The 7,376-nt window shown below is 41.1% G+C and overlaps 1 long non-coding RNA gene across 1 annotated transcript; it reads right to left on the bottom strand.

The window, feature by feature from the left end:
- Positions 1-3,913: 3,913 nt before the first annotated feature.
- On the bottom strand, positions 3,914-5,828 carry LOC115387858 (uncharacterized). Its single transcript, XR_003931433.1, has 3 exons — positions 5,708-5,828; positions 5,319-5,437; positions 3,914-3,979 (listed from the first exon to the last, which is right to left on the bottom strand). It is a non-coding gene; the product is annotated as an uncharacterized LOC115387858 (long non-coding RNA).
- Between the last annotated feature and the right edge of the window lie 1,548 nt (positions 5,829-7,376).

Below are 7,376 nucleotides of genomic sequence, written 5' to 3'. Positions count from 1 at the left end.
AATATAGACAATATAGTGACCTTAAGAAGATAGCATTTTTATGTAAATGCCAAAAAATACCTATCATTACTATTGCTGATGCTGTTGTTGTTATTAACTGTGTTTTAGACTATACAATAAATATGGAAGAACATTGGACCTACAGTTATGTTTTAAGTTTATGTGCATTTTCTTTTTTTTTTTTTTTTTTTTTTTACAAAAGTAGCAGCTGCGTCCCTCTCTGCAGAGGAACAATTCTTTATTTTCGTGGCTTGGGGGCGTTTTGTGCGTACATATATACACTTCCATAATTATGCTGATATATGGGCCCACTGAGAAATGCTGGTGGAATGATAGACAGTTACTGTACCGGTGATGAGAGCCGAGAAGGAAGAAACTCTCGGGCATCTTCCCTGAATAGAAGCGTTGTGTTTTCTATAGGTGAGTCTGATGAACATGTGTGGTATCATTGGAGCCGAAGGGTCAGAAGCCAACTTTGAGGAACCTGGTGTTTTTGTTTTTGTCTTTTTTTTTATTCTTCCCCTCGATTTCCTGTATACAGTCAGGATATAACTGACACACTGACAGAGTGACACCTATTGAGTGAGCAGATGAGAGTTAAATGTCCTCAAGGACACTTTGACAGGATGTGTCGTTATTTGGGTCGAACCGGTGCCAGGATACTCTCTTTAACCGCCACGCCAGAGGCAGATCTGATAGACACGCGGTGTTCTGGAGACAAGAGGTCAGTGGCAGTCAGCGCGCCGCACTTTATCTCGGCCTGAAGCGGTTTCGCTCTCCAACCAAGGCCAAATGTGCAGCGATACCTTCCTCCACACCTGTCAAGATGACCGCAGCCTTAATTCTGTCAAAATTAATAGTACGATGTAAGATACCAGGCTCCAGTTTCTTTTTCTTTTTCAACTTGTTGACGTTTGGAGAATGCACACAATTGAATGTTTTACAGTATGCCATGTTTGGCGCCAGTCAGAATTTCCATTTTGTGGATGTGTGACTTCAAAGCATGATCTAACCAATTACTGCGCCGCCGAGTTTCATTTGATGTGAAAATCTAATTGAATGCACTCATCAAAATGGCGGACCAGCCCGACTGGCAAACTATTAACACAACCCCATGCCCTCAATATTTCCCGACATGCGATTGTTGGATTTTTTTGAGCCACTCATTGAAATGCGCTGGCATGGCTCTCCAGGAGGTATTTCATTTGCAGAGGTAAATCATTTCTTTGCTTTAATGTCTGTAGGAACAGGCCGAGTGCTTCCTTTGATCATTGCCACGGTGAACATGGTAAAATAGCCGCAGTAAATGAGCTGGAATGAACTTCTGAAACACCAACTTTTACCCGCTGAAATACCCCAACACTTTATTGACAATAGCTGTCGTTATTACTAATCACCGGAGAAATCTTACGGTTCACTGCCAAATATAAAACGAACGAAATGCCTTCAGACTGCACAAACTGTTTTATATAAAGAAAGCTCCCACTTTTTGAGTTTCTATGCAGTAAAAAGATGACACGAGTAAAACCTGAATTTCCATTCTCGATAGATCATATTTGTCTATTTTTGTCCTCTCTTTTTTTTTGCTCTCGCCCTTCTCTGACAGACAAAAGGAAAATTATGAGGCTGGGAGAAACTATCTCTGTCAAGCAGGTACAATTAGTATCGATACTATATGGACTATCTACCTGCAACAATGGAGCTGCCATTACACATAATGTTCTCTCCCTGTCTCTGGCCTGGCAGAGACGAGCGGGAGGGAGCGGAGCAGCGTGATCTGGTGAATAACAGATAAAAGCCTGAGCAATCACGCCAGGCTCACAACATTAAAACATTTCATAGATTTCTCCATGCTGCCATTTTCTGGTGAGAAGGACATTTTCAATGGGGTGTGATTGCTACTGTCAGAGGATCAGGGGATGCTGGGAGACGGAGAGCGAGCGAGCCGCTGCTGATGGAGGGAAACGGGAAAAAAGGACCTCAATTTTGATCATCACCTCATTTCTACTTGATATTCATTGTGTCTCCTTCAGTCTGCGTCTCTTGTGTTTTTTTTTTTTTTGTGTGTGTGTGTGTGTGTGTGAGTGAGATACAAGTGTGGGATAATAGTAGTGAGGCACTCAAGCCTGTTAACACTCAAAGTGTGGGTCAAAACAATAAATAATTCCTGAAAAAGTCAGATCAGAAAGTCTAGCCGCAGTATCAGACATCAACCCAGAGGTTTCCCAGATAGCAACGATGTTTTGGCCCAGATGTGGCCCACATCCGTAGTCTTCTTACGGCCCACTTTCGGCCATGGTCGTGGCGTTCATTCAGGGGTGAGTGTGGCTGCCGGAACTCAGCCACAGGTAAACCGTACATGGACCGGATGCCAAACATGTTGTGGGCCAGGTCTGGGCCAGATAAAATAACCACAGCGTCACCTTAATTGGGCAACATGTGCCAGATCAGGGCTATATAATACAATAATGACTACCTGCTTTTGCCTTGATGTACAATTTTATTAATATGAACACCAATTTTCTTTTCTATACAAACTTTTCCACATATACATTCAACCAAGTGCTCAAACTAGCAATTAGCAATATCAAATTGTCATTTTCCTACAAATGAATAAAACTCTGAAAACTGCATGTTACAGTTGCCTTGTCTGCAAGACAACACAGATAAAATGTATGACAACTGAAGATAGTTTGCTATCTGGATGCATAAACTGTGTGTGTGTGTGTGTGTGTGTGTGTGTGTGTGTGTGTGTGTGTTGGCTGTAAAGCCAACCTGCTTAAACATTTAAAACAAGAACTACTACTACAACAACAAGTAACATCAGAAATTCTTTGGGCAGAACAGTCAGTATACTCAGGCCGCTGCCTGGCTCGGCGTCCTCCTTCTCTGTCCCCAGCAAGATGGAGCCACCTTCGAATCCACTGCTCAATATCCTGGTCTGTAGCTGTGGCTGTCAATGGATTTCTTCTTACTGCATCTAAAATGAGACACAAGAAAGTTATTATCAATTTTGCATAAACGTAAGTTTTAACATTTAATATATACGTACATTGAAGTAAATACATACTGCATATTACCTTAGTAATACCACCATGGGGCCACACACACACACACAAGTCAAAGATTACACCTTAACTGGTTCTTAGTGTGGTAAGAATCAGTTAAGCTGTAACTAGCGGAAGGTTTCGCGAAACAGAGGAGCCTTCAGCAAGTGAGTAGACAGCAGTGATTTACAAGAAATGAATGTTTGCGAAGGAAAAAAAGAGCCAGCACAACTTTATGAGAGCTAAAAAGTGGATCCATGAAAAGAGAAAACAATTTAGAAATGGAGATACTGTCGTCCTCTCCCGTTTTAGTCGGGGGAGGGGATTGCGAGTTCTCGGAGCAGGAGCTGCTGTGAAGAAAATCAACCTCAGACAATCTGGTCTGATGAAAGACTGATTTAGGGGGAGGTTAGAGTAGAGAGTTACTTTATTGATTCCAAACTGGGAAATTCAGTTCCCAGGTTCCCAGTCAACACAGTCATGTGGGTCCACATTCAGTTTGCATGGGTTACATGGGCTTCAATTGGACAGTGGGCTTAAGTTTATTATGAATCAATTTTATTGCTTAAATTCATATCATGGAGATTTTTTATAGAGCAAACTCCTGGGAAAGCTGGGGTTCATCAGCTTAAATGTTTGATTTTTTACATGTCTGTATATGCAGATGTGTGTGCACTTACTCGTCATCTTCTGATGTAAAACTTTGTCCGCTGGTCAATGTTGCGCACAGGAAAATAATACGTTTAGAGGGGAAAAAAACACAGGTTGAACAAGATTAAAACAATTTAAAAAAAAGGAAAAATAGAGCTCACTGACAATCGCTTCATGTATATCTCCAATCTACCATATTACAATTCAAAAATTACCTCCGCCAGCAGAGGTAAAGTAATCGTTGGGGTTTCTTTGTCCGTTTGTCTGTCCATCCGCCCGCCCTTTAAAAGTAAAGGAATACTTTCATTATACACTTACATATGGCACATTTCTGCCTACTGTACTATTATTTTTGTATTACTATACTCAAAACACCGTCACACCAGTTTTCCCACTGTCTGGCCCACTGTAATACAAAATGTGGGATGAATCAGAGTTGCTTTGTTCTACATCCACTAGGGGTGAATCAGATATTAAAGTACTGTGGTGGTGGTGGAGTCTTCTCTCTAACCTTAGGGGAAAGCATGCCATTTTGTCCAATAACTTGATTTAATCCATCAAAGTACCAAAAGTGCAAATAACTAGAAATGAGAAACTCTTTAAAAACTTCCAGCACATACTAGAGTGTCAGGACAGAGACATTTTATTCAAAAACTGTTTTTTTTTTTTTTTTAATTGACCCACCCGCCACCCATACCCGCCCGCCACCCATACCCCGCCCGCCCCAGCCCCTCCCAAATCCCGCACCCCAACACCCCACCCGTCCATCCCCCACCCATATCCCACCCCCATATCCCACCCCCAGGGGGGCAGACGGCCCCAAGCAGCCAGGAAGCCAGACACAGGGGCAGAGCGCCCCACCAAAGGGATGGCAACCAGCCCATCACCGGACAGGCCGCCACCAGAGGCTGGCCAAGAGTGTTTGAAACGAGAGAACAAACGTTACGCATGCTGCTTCATCAGACTCGCTCCTGAATGTCCACAGGTGTCTGCTTAAATAATCAGCGACACCTATACTGGGGTGTAGTCATATATTTTTACAGAATTCACTCTCTTTTTTGAGTTGTAGGAGTTGGTACAGCCTTGTGTATTTTGCATTATAGTTATCTCATTATTGTAATGGGTCTAACAAGTATTACGTACAGTTATATGTATTTTGCATTTATAGTCTACCAAATCATTGTAGTGGGTCTTAACAAGTACCTAAACTAATTTCTTTTTTCTCTTTTATCTAAACTTCTCTCACTCTACCTCCAAAGAAGAGTTGTGATTGCTGCCTGTGTCTAATTAGTTGACCTGATTGATGTCCCCTTCTCCTCCCCCAGTGTAGGTGTCTCAGATTATTTAAGCAGACGCCTGTGGACAACCTGGAGTGAATCTGATGAAGCAACTGCGCCTTGTTCTCCCGGGTTTAAAACTTCTTGAATAAAATGTGTCTGTGCTGACACTCTAGTGGATGCTGGAAGCTGTTTAAATTTTCACTGTCACATTTCTATAAGTTTAAAAAAGGCTTCATGATTCATTTTTTATCCAATCAAGATTTGAATCGTCATTTATATTGACTTCTTTTTTTTTTGTCTCACGGTACATTGTTCCGTTCTTAGACATTAGTGGCCTTACATTGTAGGATTGAGGGTGACAGCTTCTTTGCAGTGGCCATTTCTGGAGGTCTAGGTAAAGTAGATGCTCCCGACGTCTCATCTTCACTATCCGCATCATCTTGAATGTGACACCTCTTCCTGCATTAGAAAATAAATAGGAGAGACAGAATTGTGCAAGGCTGTAACTTGACTCACTTCATCTTTTCCCATTGTGACTCCATTGTTCCTTCAACTTACATTGTTCTCCGTTTGTGTCTCTGTGGCTGGTTTCTCAATCAGTCAAATCCGTGAATCTTTCAGGCTCTGGCAGTTTGACCCTCGCTTCCTCATAAGTAGCTGTGAATTGAGTGAACATTAAAAAAAAATTAGATGCAAAATACAGAGTGCAAATTATGACTTACTCCATACCTTTGCCTAATAAAACGCGTACTTTGTACGGAATCCAACGTGTTCCAGGTTGTTCCTGTGATCTTACTGCTTTTACAACATCATCCCATTTGTATGGTGGCTACAGACAGGTGTTTTTTTTTTAAACCAATTTGCTGGAACAACTTCCACTTCATTTGTGGAAGCTAATATGACAATGTGAAACATTTCCTTAAAACAAAAAGAACATGAACAGGTTAATAATTTCATTAAAAAGTTATATTTCAACATAAAACATTCAATTTGTAGAATACTGCATTGTTATTGTACTTACCACATTGATGTAAAGGAGTCAGTGAAAACCTAAGGATATGAAAGACTACATTGAAAACTAACAATAAAACAAATAAAGAACTCTTACAAACAAAACATTTTATTTAACTATGTAGAAAGGAAGACTAAAAACCAAGTGCATTACTCAATGCCAATGTTGGAGAATCAACCGGAAGTTCCGGCCGAAACTCCGAAAATAATCGGTTTCCAAACGTTTGCTCAAATTCAAAGCAAATTCAAATTCAAACTCTCCACGGAAAAAATGCCTGAATTAGACCACGTAAGTTGGGAAAGTTTGGAGCAGTTTAATCGAACAATCTAGCCGGCCGCTATTAAATGAATGGGTTTAGCAACATGAGCTAACAGCTTGACGCCACCACCCCCCCCCCCCCCTCCAAAAACGGGCTTTACAGAAACTTTTCAATACTCTTGTGTGTCATCTCAGCTTACTCCTGAAAGAGTTTGATCAAGCCTATTTAAAGATAAGTTGGTGTTTTCCTCTAAAATTGCCAATGAAAAGTGCTAGCATTATGTCAGCTAACAGCTAACCACAAAAACGCAATTTGATTCATCTTCAAACGTGTGCTACTAGACGTATATGTATTGTAGTGTGATTTTTATTTTTATTTTTTTAATGTCACTGTGCAATTACCCACCAAATAGTCGGACACGCAGAGCTGACCACCGAGCAGTTCCTCCAGCGAAAGACGATACAGCCCAGTCCGCCGATAAGCAGTTTTCCCAGCAGGGGTAATGAGATGACTTGGCGCGCAGGAAGAATGAGCGGGAAGAAGAGAGGGATGCTGGGAAATGTAGTGAGGAGGGGTACTTCATTCACACACTGTCGACCGCTAACGGACTACATTTCCCAGATTCCATCTCTGCAGCGCTGTGATAGAATGTTGTGTTAGTGAGCCTGATGAGCCCCTGGATAAACAAGACGTTCCCTCACGTTATTTTAGTGAGAGACGCAATGATATTTTTTTTCCTTTTTTTTTTTTTTTACAACTTTATTAACAGGTACAAACATTAAAGGCATAACACTTATCCAAAGTTGGGAACCAGTAGGATGTAAAACATCACCCCCCCCCCCCCCCCCCCCAAAAAAAAAAAAAAAACATCCCACAAAGACAATAAGAGGGCCTTAATCCAATAGTACAAATGAGTTCAATAAAGTAAACACTTTCTGAGCCTTTTCAGTCTTTACCAAGTGCAAGGACTTTTTAAATAACTCTAAATTGTTTTTGAAACCAATGATCCGGGGTCTACTTTTCAAATACTTGCATTTATGAATGTAAAATTTGCAAAGAACTATTACATTGTTCACCAGGAAATCTGCATTGTTCTTCTTTAACTGGACTCCACCTTAAACAAATGG

The sequence above is a fragment of the Salarias fasciatus genome, chromosome 5 (genome assembly GCF_902148845.1).
Source record: "Salarias fasciatus chromosome 5, fSalaFa1.1, whole genome shotgun sequence".
Lineage (NCBI taxonomy): Eukaryota > Metazoa > Chordata > Actinopteri > Blenniiformes > Blenniidae > Salarias > Salarias fasciatus.
The sequence above is the reverse complement of the archived record's forward strand: the minus strand, read 5'-3'. Positions and strand labels throughout refer to the sequence as shown.